The sequence below is a fragment of the Rhinolophus sinicus genome, chromosome 3, assembly GCF_057876585.1.
Source record: "Rhinolophus sinicus isolate RSI-liver-muscle chromosome 3, RSI-T2T, whole genome shotgun sequence".
NCBI lineage: Eukaryota > Metazoa > Chordata > Mammalia > Chiroptera > Rhinolophidae > Rhinolophus > Rhinolophus sinicus.
Genome location: NC_142503.1, coordinates 89728863 through 89741331, shown reverse-complemented (window position 1 = coordinate 89741331; position 12469 = coordinate 89728863). Strand labels below are relative to the sequence as shown.

General features: G+C 38.9%; 1 protein-coding gene across 2 annotated transcripts in view; it reads right to left on the bottom strand.

Annotated features, from left to right (window-relative positions):
- The window catches only part of ZKSCAN5 (zinc finger with KRAB and SCAN domains 5), a 38123-nt gene extending 37635 nt beyond the window's left edge, over window positions 1-488 (bottom strand). For both annotated transcript variants that reach the window (XM_019718335.3, XM_019718338.3), the window contains exon 1: window positions 281-488. The gene's annotated coding sequence lies outside the window, so the exon portion shown is untranslated. The remainder of the gene's footprint in view (window positions 1-280) is intronic.
- Between the last annotated feature and the right edge of the window lie 11981 nt (window positions 489-12469).

Below are 12469 nucleotides of genomic sequence, written 5' to 3'. Positions count from 1 at the left end.
CCCCAAGGCCATTTAAACAGACTGGGCTCCTCCCCTTTCCTTAGAGTGCGGACAGTGTGCAGAGCCTTAAATGTCCAGAGCCGTTGCTAAGGCAACAGTTGCTAGTATTTGATTGGCCGTGGAACTTGCGCTCCCCCACCCTCAACATTCTGCGCCCCAATTCGAAGTAGGTCCGTGCCTTTCTGCGAGATCGCAACACTCGTTTCTCTTCAATTTTGGACCTTTCGGTTTCTTCACCTGAATCTCACCACCCCTGCACCCTTTCTCCAGACACACCCACCTCTTTACCACCGCAGTCAGCTCTCTGGGCCGAAATCTCCGTCCTCAGACTCGCGAATCGCGGGAGCCAGCGGCTCCCGGGACTACATATCCCAGGAAGTCCCGCGCGGACCATTCCTGCTAACCAATAGAGCCATGGCTCTTCATGCAGCCTCAGTTTCGCGGGCCTATCCGAACGCGGGAGGGCAGGGAGGCGTTTCCTTGGGCGCCTCTTGCTTAAAGGCGGTGTGTGGGGAAGTCCATTGCCCTCCTGACTGGGGAAAGTAGGGGTAGCCCTGCATACCTGTGAAGAAAGGGGAGTCAGCTAAGGGGATCTCATCCTTAATAATTTCTTATTTTTGTATCCGTTTACAAAGCTGTTCGACAGGATAAGACTATCACCTCTCTTTCACGCGTCGCCAAAATGAGGCTCACCGACTCCACTCTATGAGTCAGAAGGCACACATCCTTGGATACCCCTGGAGAATTATTTTTTTAGTGTGTGGGATGAATTTTCACTCAATCCAGGATGGGTTTTGAGACTATCCTGCTAGCGCTGTGGTCTACCTTATGGGAATGAAAAAAATTCAGAAACTCCCCTGCTATCTCCAGGGAGACTTTGAGCTGGAGAGGCTTAAATTGACACTTCAGTATGTTTGGTGCATTGTACCGTGTTTCCCCGAAAATGAGACCTAGCCGGACCATCAGCTCTAATGCGTCTTTTGGAGCAAAAGTTATTTTAATGTAAGACCGGGTCTTATATAATTATAATATAATATAATACCGGGTCTTATATTAATTTTGCTCCAAAAGACGCATTAGAGCTTATGTTCCGGCTAGGTCTTGTTTTTAGGGAAACATGGTAGTATTTGTATGGTTTCACTCCTTACATTTAGAACTTTGCATAGTTTCACTTTGAAACATTGGGTCCTTTGATCCATTCAGAATTTTCTTGGTGTATAGTGTGAAGTATAGATCCAACTTTATCTTTTTCCAAATCACTACCCAGTTGTCCCAACATTTATGAAAAAGTCTAACTTTCCCCCCCATTGGTTTGTGATTATGCCTTTATCATACATTAAATGTGTATGTTTTGTGGTCTGTTTCTAGATTTTCTATTCTGTTGCATTGGTCTATTTGTTTATGGATTTGCTAATACCATGTTGTTTTAATTTATTGAGGATTAATAATTGGTTTTAATATCTCTTAGGGCAAATGCCCACAATTGTGTTTCTTTTTCAAAGTATTATTGCTTCTTTATTTTTTCCAAATTGACTTCAGATTCAGTTTTTCTTGTTCCAGAATGAAATTTGTATTGAGGTCATTTTTAATTTATATTAATTTAGGGAGAATTAACAGCCATACAAAGTTGATTTTTCTATCCAAGAACATGGTATGTCTTTTCATTTGTAGAAAAAAAAGCCTAATTTTGGATCCTTGGGAGTGTTTTAAATATTTCTTCATATAGGTTTGCACATATATTGTTTTGTCTTTTTGTTAAATTGTGAAGCGGTTGATTTACTTTTTAAAAGTATATCTATTAGCTTTTGTTGTACAACAAACCACCCCCAAACTTAGTGACTTAAAAAAAACCCAAAAAGTTATTTAGCTTATGACTCTGTGGATTGACAATTTGGTCTGTGCTTATCTGGGTGGCTCTTCTGCTGGGCTCCTTCTTTTGTTTGTGGTGAGCTGCTGGTAAGCTAAGCAGTTCTGGGGATTGGTTGTGTCAGCTGGAGTGACAGGAAGCAGCTGAGTCACATGCCTCCCTTCATCCAGCAGGCTCACTCAGACTTGCTCACTTGGTGATGGCAGATTCCAAAAGCAAAAGAGAAGTTACAAGGGGTCTTGATACCTAGGCTCAAAAGTCACTTCTGCCACATTCTGTTAGTCAAAGCAAGCTACAAGGCCAGCCCAAATTCAAAAGGTGCGGAAGTACTCAACTTCTTGACAGGAGAAACTGCAAAGTGTATTCCTGGTATTTTATCTTTTCTGTTTTACCTTTGTGGCCATTTTTGCAATGTACCACGATAAGATATATTATCTTAAGAGGAGAGAAATGAGTGACAATCCAGGTAGATCTGGGAATGGACTTTTCACATAACTATCAGCCTGCATGGCATGGCAAAAGGTCTGGAAAGTGCTGCTCTAGGTACTTTGAATTTTGTCCTATATTAAACCAGAATTTAAGAGAGCTGAATACTTAAACTACACTCTTTTCTTCCTTCACAGAATCAGCTTTTTTGAATTGTGCTTTGTTACCTAACATCAGCTAACATTAAAGGGGCATTAAAATCCGTTAAGCTTATTTACTTGGGAAATCTTAAGATGTTGTCCATATGTCACATAGTGTCCTTTTCCTCGGCCCTCAAGGGAAATTTCTCTTCTCTCTTGGTACCAAGAATAGCTGGATTTCTCCTAAGCTACTATTAATAGTTTGCTTTTCCCCGAGATATACTGCAAATCATGTAACTGATTTTTTTTCCTGCATTGAATGTTGACACTTTTCAGAGCCAAATTGTGGGCTATCTTTTGCCGGTACATAGGAGCTTACCATAGGCAATTTGTAATCCCATCTTATCCATGGCTCCGTCTTATTTATCCTGCCCTATTTTCCTTTTCTCACTTAATTACTTCCTCAATTACTTTTTAAATGTGAGGCAACTAGCCTTTCTCAATTAACTTCTGTGTACAAAGCACCAAAAATGACATTGGGAACACAGAAATATACCATTCAGTGATATCAGTGAGGGCAGATGGAAGCACTTGACATACTACAGATGAAGGCAAAAGTTACATTACAGGAGAAAGGGAGATAGCGCTAAGAAAATCAGTGTATCATTATCAGAGTGCATAACACAACCCAGAGACAGACTGGTAATCAGCTGGTGAGCAGACAGAACCTACAGCTTCTCTTGCTAGGATGTGATGAAAAATGCTTGTACTGCCCTCATAGTACTTGACGTTCTCTTTTAGATTCCATATTAGTTACATAGGTAGATATTTTCTGGAGCTAAGTTTGCCTATACTGTAAAGGGTTCCCTTATTTATGAATTTGCATTCTACCTTTAATTTCCTTGCCCATCCTTGAAGCTTTGTCCTGCAATACTGGGAAAAGAACTTCTGAATTTCTGCCAGATTATGACAGCGCCCTCAAACAGATGAATAAGTAGACTTGTGCAAAGTTTCTGCCCTGCAGGGACTTTGAAGCCACTTGGAGAGATCAGATATAAACATGGGATAAGTTATGTCATTAAATTATTACAGATTGCTCCAAATTTCTAGAATGACAAATCTGAGCCTTGAAAGTAGTGAATTTGTCTAGAAGTGGATTTGTCCTAAAAATTAATCCTGAAAAACCTGCCTTGGCTTGTTTCATGTCCTGTTTATGTCTCATCAAAACATCACAACAAAGTAGTATGACCACTTAGCTGCTAAAGCCTAAAGTAGGGGTTGACTACCTGTGCTTTGGCACAATTTTTGGATAAATCATTAATTTATAATTTAAACTTTAGTCCATAGAGATATCATAAGGAATTCTGACCCTGCCTGGGACTTTGCATTCATAAATCAGGACATTCATTTTACTTATTTAAATAAATGAATTTTAAAAATGAATTTACCTATAACATATAACTGTGATAATTCTTCACTTGTTAAATAATACAGATGATTTAATGTAAATGTTAAATTAATGGATAGTATTATGTGATTTGTTTTTCTGAACATTGTTGAACATAAATGGATATGAAACATTTAAAATATTATTATTGTAGTTTCATTATATATTGTTTCTTGAAGCAAGAAAAAAAAAACACTAAAGAAATCTTCCATTATTAGCTAGATTATTACCTGCCTGACTTTTCTGAGTACATGGGACCCAAAGGTTCAGTTATTTCCATGATACTAAAATAAGTCCTTGATATTTTATGTATTTTCAAACATTTTATAATTAAGAGTTACTGTCACATATAATAGTGTCCAAGGGTCGAATAGCCAAAGCAATCTTAAGAAAAAAGAACTATAATGGAGGTATCACACTTCCTGACTTTGGCCTGTACTACAGGGCCACAATAATCAAAACAGCATGGTATTGGCAGAAAAACAGACACATAGACCAATGGAATAGAATTGAGAACCCAGAAATAAAACCACATAAATATGGACAGATAATTTTTGACAAAGAAGCTAAAAACATACAATGGAGCAAAGACAGCCTCTTCAATAAATGGTGCTGGGAGAATTGGATAGCCACGTGCAAAAGAATGAAACTGGACTGCTATTTGTCACCATGTACCAAAGTCAATTCAAAATGGATCAAAGACTTAAGCATAAGACCTGACACAATAAACTGCATAGAAGAAAACATAGGTACTAAACTTATGGACCTTGGGTTCAAAGAGCATTTTATGAACTTGACTCCAAAGGCAATGGAAGTAAAAGCTAAAATAAACGAATGGGACTATATGAAACTTAAAAGCTTCTGCACAGCAAAAGAAACCATTGACAAAATAAAGAGGCCACCAACTGAATGGGAGAAGATTTTTGCTAACAGTGCCTCCGATAAGGGGCTAGTATCCAGAATATACAAGGAACTCATGCAACTCAACAACAAAAAAGCAAACAACCCAATTGATAAATGGGCAGAGGACTTGAAGAGACATTTCTCCAAAGAGGACATACAAATGGCAAATAAACATATGAAAAAATGCTCAACATCACTAATCATCAGAGAAATGCAAATCAAAACCACAATGAGATATCACCTCACCCCAGTCAGAATGGCTATCATCAACAAGACAAATAGTAACAAATGTTGGAGAGGTTGTGGAGAAAAAGGAACCCTCATACACTGTTGGTGGGAATGCAGACTGGTGCAGCCGTTATGGAAGGCAGTGTGGAGGTTCCTCAAAGAATTACGAATAGAATTGCCGTTTGACCCAGCAATCCCTCTCCTGGGTATCTACCCAAAAAATCTGAAAACATTTAGAGATAAAGACACGTGTGCTCCAATGTTCATTGCAGCTTTGTTTACGGTGGCCAAGACATGGAAACAACCAAAATGTCCTTCGATAGATGAATGGATAAAGAAGTTGTGGTACATATACACAATGGAATACTATTCGGCAGTGAGAAAAGATGATATAGGAACATTTGTGACAACATGGATGGATCTTGAGAGAGTAATGCTGAGCGAAACAAGTCAGACAGAAAAAGCAGAGAACCATGTGATTTCACTGATATGTGGTATATAAACCAAAAACAACAAAAGAACAAGACAAACAAATGAGAAACAGAAACTCATAGACACGGACAATAGTTTAGTGGTTGCCAGAGGGTAAGGGGGGTGGGGGGGGTGGGGGGGGAGGTGAGGGTAAGGGGGATCGAATATATGGTGATGGAAGAACTGACTCTGGGTGATGAACATACAATGGGATTTATAGATGATGTAATACAGAATTGTACACCTGAAATCTATGTAATTTTACTAACAATTGTCACCCCAATAAATTTAATTTAAAAAAAAAAAAAAAAAAAAAAAAAAAATAGTGTCCAAGGGTCAAAATCAAACCATCATAAAATATTTTGAAGGTAAATTTAAAAAATGACCAAAATTATAATTTGCGATTTACTCCTGTTACAAACTGAATTAAAGCTTAGTTTCAAATGTAGGGTCCATGATACCTACAGGTGGAGCTTTACTGCTTCTAGAATTTCCCCTGGGATACAACTCTGCTTCACGTTGTCATCTCACAAAATATTTGTGTGTACAAATAATGAAGGATAGTGGATATGGCTTATGTATGCTAAACATAATGTACGTGTACAGAACAGTTAACTACATTTTTTACTGTCAGAAAGGTTCATGTGATCACTGCTTCTCAAAATTAAGTGTGTGCACAAATCACTTGGGGATCTTTTTAAAATGCAAATTATGATTCATTAGGTCTGGAGTAAGACTTGAAATTCTGCATTTCTAACAAAATCCCAGGAAATGCTGATGCTGATTAGATAAGGCCTCATGTAGCCCTGTCACTTGTGGGTATCTGTACACCGTGGGGGCAGAAAATAAAAAATTAATACTTTTCTTCCCACCTTCTAACTTCTTGCAGCTGGGCTAATAATCAAATTAACAGATTAAGAGAAGAAATTAAAATTTCAATACATGTGCATAGGGAATTCACATATGCTTGAAAAATTCCAAAGACAGTGAGGCAACATTGGGTATATATGACATTTTAGACAAAGGAGAAAAGGTGGGGAATGGCGTTTTAGATTTCAGAAGTAATAGTGGTATCTGTCCCTGGAGACATTGAGCAACTTGAGGAAGGGACTATGTCTTCCCCAGTTTTATATCTATTGTGTAAAATACTATGCCTTGGCATGAAGATACACTCCAAACCTTTCTTGTATAAACAAATACCACATGAATGAATGATTGTTTACCACTCATTGCACAGTTGGACCTTTAACTTTTCCTAAAACAAGATGTATAAAAGTTTATTCACAGACAATGTATTAAACAATGACACTCAAGATTTCTGGCCAAGATGGTGGAGTAGGTAAATGCTGAACTTGCCTCCTCTCATGACCACATTAAAATTACAACTAAATTACAGAACCATCAATGAGAATAGCATAAAGTCTAGCTGAACCAAAGTCCTATAACTAAGTGTATACAGAAGAAGCCATCTCGAGACTGGTACAAGGTGGGGAGGTGTGGAACAGGTTGATCCCACACATATGTGGCCATTAAAAATTGGGAGGTATATCTCAGCTATGGAGGTCCCCCCTGGAGGAGTGAGGGGTCTCAGTCCCACACCAGGCTCCCAGCCCAGAGTTCCGGTGATGGGGAGAGAAGTCCCCATAACTTCTAGCTGTGTAAAACAGTAGAGCTTCTGGCTGGGTGAGACAGGGGGGCTAGAATCCCAGGCAATCCTTTTAGAGGGCGCCCTCACAGGTTACTCACTGATGGACTCACTCTGAGCTCCAGTACTGGGGCAGCATCTCAAAAGGTGCCAGGGACATACAGGGAGGAACTGAGTTGTCTGACTTCAGAGCAAGGACTATAGGGGCAGCTTTCTCCCAGAAAGACGTGCTGACAGAATGCATTTTTCTTTGTTGATCCCTCCCCCTTCCCGGCATGCAGATGCAGGGGGCCACCACATTTGAGTCTCCATCAAACTGTCTAACACTATTTGCTCTACCCTAGTGATTCCTTGAGACCCCGTCGCACCCAACTTTCAGGCACACCCAAGCCACTTTTAGTGGCTTTTCCATATAAATGGCCGGTCTTGGCTCATGCTGCAGAGTTTTCTCAAACCTCTTAAAGGTTTACAAAACTGAAACAAGCAGCATTTGGCTTTAGTGTGTCCCATATGTCTTGCTGAGCAGCCCCAAGCCTTCACCAGTTCACAGCTTAGCATCAGTTCAAAACTTGGCCTCTCAAGGCACCTCCAAACCAAGCATGGGCAGCAGCCATCTGCGAATTGCTTTATGGCTCATACCTGGTGACCTCGGGCAGGGCACAGGCTGTAGCTGTACTTGGCCTGTGGTGGGACACCATCCAGGAGGCCCTGGGGCTGGCACTCCTGATGGCCAGTTTCTAACTGAGCTGGAATGTCACCTGGCCACCTCTGAGGACTGGTCAGAAGCCAGAGCCCTGCAAAGGCAAACCCTGCTCCATAGGGTCAGCCCCTAAATAACAGCTCCTCCACTGTAGTCACAGTCAGTCCTGACAACCAATCAGCCTGAAGGACAATCCCTCCCCTGATGTGCAAACAGCACTGAAGCCTCAACTACAACAGGAGGGCACACGCAACCTACACAGGGGACACACACCTGAAGCACTTGGCTCAGGTGACAAGGAAGACTGCACCACTGGGCCCCACAGCACACCTACTACATGAGGCCACTCTCCTAAGACTGGGAAACATCACAGTCCTACCTAATACATAGAAACAAACACAGGGAGGCAGCCAAAATGAGGGGACAAAGAAACATGTCCCAAACAAAAGAACAGAACAAATCTCCAGAAAAAGAACTAAACAAAATGGAGACAAGCAATCTACCAGACACGTAGTTCAAAACACAGGTTATAAGGACGCTCAATGATCTCAGTGAGAACTTCAACAAAGAGATAAGAAACATAAAAATAGAGCCAATAGAGCCAGAAACAGAGAATACAACTGAAATGAAGAAAACATAAGAGGGACTCAATATAGATTAGATAAAGCAGAGGATTGAATCAGCGATTAGAAGATAAGGTAGCAAAAAATACCCAATCAGAACAGCACAAATTAAAAAGAATCCAAACAAATGAGGATAATTTAAGAGTCCTCTGGGACAACATCAGCATATCAACATTTGCTTTATAGGAGTACCAGAAGGAGAAGAAAGAGAGCAAGGAATTGAAAACCTATTTGAAGAAATAATGACGGGAAACTTTCCTAACCTGGTGAAAGAAATAGACATACCAACCCAGGAAGTGCAGAGGGTCCAAACAAGATGAACCCAAAGAAGCCCACACCAAGACACATCATAATTAAAATGCCAAAGGTTAAAGACAAAGAGAGAATTTTAAAAGCAGCAAGAGACAAGCAGATACTTACCTACAAGGAAGGTCTCATAAGACTATTAGCTGATTTCTCAACAGAAACTTTGCAGGCCAAAGGAATTGGCACAAAATATTCAAAGTGATGAAAAGCAAGGAACTACAACCAAGATTACAACATCTAGCAAAGCTATCATTTTTTCATCACTTTGAATACCTCCTGCCACTCCTTTCTGGCCTGCAAAGTTTCTGTAGTAAAGTCAGCTGATAGTCTTATGGGAGCACCCATGTAAGTAACTCACTGTCTGTCTTTTGCTGCTTTTAGGATTCTCTCTTTGTCTTTAACCTTTGCCATTTTAACTATAATGTGTCTTGACGTGGGCCTTTTTGGGTTCATCTTGGTTGGAACTCTCTGCACTTCCTGGGCTTGTATATTGATTTCCTTCACCATGTTAGGGAAGTTTTCGGTCATCATACTTCAAATATGTTTTTGATCCCTTGCTCCCTCTCTTCTCCTTCTGGTATTCCTATGATACGCATGTTGTTGCACTTGATGTTATCCCACATGTTACTTAAACTATTTTTGGTCTTGTTTTCTTATCCATCAGCCACTGGAGCACTTAATCCATTTATATTGAAACTAATTGTTGATATAAATGTAGTTATTGCCATTTCATTATGATTATATATATATATATATATATATATATATATATATATATATATATATATATATATATAAATTAATATAGTTAAAATGTCCATACTGCCTTAGGCAATATACAGATTCAACATAATTCCTATCAAACTACCAAGGACATTTTTCACAGAAATAGAATATATAATCCTAAAATTTATATGGAACCATAAAAGACCGTGAATAGCCATGGCAATCTTGAGAAATAAGAACAAAGTGGGAGGTATCACAGTACCTGACATCAAATCATACTACAAGGCTATAGTAATCAAAACAGCATGGTACTGGCATAAAAACAGACACGTAGATCAATGGAACAGAATAGAGAGCCCAGAAATAAATCCATACCTATATGGTCATTTAATTTACCACAATGGAAGCAAGAATTTACATTGGGGTAAAGACAGTCTGTTCAATAAATGCTGCTGAGAAACCTGGACAGACACATGCAAAAAAAATGAAGCTGGACCACCTCCTTACACCATATACAATAATAAATTCAAAATGGATTAAAGACTTAAATGTAAGATCTGAAACCATAAAATTCCTAGAAGAAAATATAGGAAGAAAATTTGCAGAAATTACCCTTAGTAATATTTTTACTGATATAGCCACTTAGGCAAGGGAAGTAAGAGAAAAAAATATATGGGATTACATCAAACTAAAAAGTTTTTTCACAGCAAAGGAAACCATCAATAAAACAAAAAGGCATCCCACTGAATGGGAGAAGATATTTGTCAATGGTACATCTGATAAGGGGTTAATATCCAAAATTTATAAAAAAAACTCATTCAACTCAACACCAAAAAAACAAACAACCCAATTAAAAATGGGCAGAGCACAGAAGAGACATTTTTCTAAAGAGGACATACAGATGGCTAACAGACATGAAAAAAATCCTCAAACTCACTAATAATTAGAGAAATGCAAATAAAAACCACAATGAGATACCTCCTCACCCCAGTCAGAATGGCTACCATCAATAAATCAACAAACAACAAGTGCTGGCGAGGATATGGAGAAAAGGGAACACTCATGCACTGTTGGTGGGATTGCAGATTGGTGCAGCCACTATGGAAAACAGTATGGTGGTATCTCAAAAAACTGGAAATGGAAGTACCTTATGACCCAGCAATTCCACTCTTAGATATCTATCCAGAGAAATCCAAGACACCAATTCTAAAAAATTTATGCACCCCTATGTTTATTGCAGCACTATACACAACAACCAAGACATGGAAACAACCGAAACGCCCATCGGTAGACGACTGGATTAAGAAACTGTGGTACATTTATACAATGGAGTATTACTCGGCCATAAAGAAGAATGAAATCTTACCATTTACAAAGATATGGATGAACCTCAAGAACATTATGCTAAGTGAAGTAAGTCAGATGGAGAAAGACAAATACCATATGATCTCACTTATATGTGGAATCTAAAGAATAGAATAAATGAACAAACTAATTAGAAACAGTCTCAGAGATATAGAAAACAACTGAGGGTTGCTCGGTGGGAGGGGGTGGGGATGCAGGAGAAGGTGAGGAGATTAGAAAGCACAAATTGGTAACCACAAGATTGCCATGGGGATATGAAAGACAGTTTGGGGAATATAATCAATAATGTTGGAAAGATTTGTAGGGGATTTAATGGACACTTGTCTCATTAGGGATACCACCTCAGGGATGGTGCAGGTACCTGAGCACTGCACTGTACACCTAAAGCTGAATAATAATGAATGTCAATTGTAATTATATATATATATATATATATATATATATATATATATATATATATATATATATATATACACAGGATGTGGAATACAGCATAAGGAATAGAATCAGTGGAACTGTAACAGGTATATATGATGTCAGAGGGGTAGTAGATTGGGGGAGCGGAGTTATCACTGTAAGGGATATAAATATCTAACTATTACATTATTTTGTACACCTGAAACTAATAATAAAAAGGAGAAAGCTTAATAAACATGAAATAGGTCATATTACACACACACAAAAGAAAACAAAACAAAACCCTTACATATGCTGCCTACAAGAGACTCACTTCAATTAGAAAGACGTACACAGACTGAAAGTAAAGGGATGGAAAAAGATGTTTCATGAAAATGGAAATGAGTAAAAAAAAAAGCTGAGGTAGCAATACTTATATCAGCAAAATAGACTTCAAAACAGAGTCTATAACAAGAGACAAAGAAGGACCCAGTAATCCCACTTCTGGGCATTTTTCTGAAGAAATCCAAAACTCTACTTCAAGGGGACCGTGTGCATCCACATGTTCATTGCAGTGTTGTTTACAATGGCCAAAATATGGAGGCAGCCTGGGTGTCTCTCAATGGAAGAATAGATAAAAAGGAGGTGGTACATATATACAATGGACTATTGTTCAGCCATGGAAAGGAATGAGTTCTTGCCATCTGTGGCGGCATGGTTGGACCTGGAGGGTGTTGTGCTGAGTGGAGTATGTCAGAAAGCTAGAGACAGATGCAATGTGATTTTGCATATATATGGAATCTAAAGAATAAAATAACAAACAAAGAAAACAGAAACACACTCATAGATACGAGAACATTTTGATGATGCCAAATGGAATGGGGGTTGGGCAGGTGGTTGAAAAGGGGGAAGGGATTAAGATGTACAAATTGGTTGTTACAAAGTAGTCATGGGAATGTAAGTATAACATAAGGAATATACATAGTCCATAATATTGTAATAACTATGTATGACAGATGGGTACTAGATTTATCAGGGGGATAGATGAGAGGAAGGTTGAAGGAAAGGGTGAAGAGGTGAAGGAATTAAGAAGTACAAATTGGTAGTTACAAAATAGTCATGGGGATGTAAAGTAAAGCACAGGTAATATAGTCAATGATATGGTAACAACTATGTGTCGTGCCAGGTGGGTACTAGACTCGTCAGGGGGATCAGTTCTTATATAA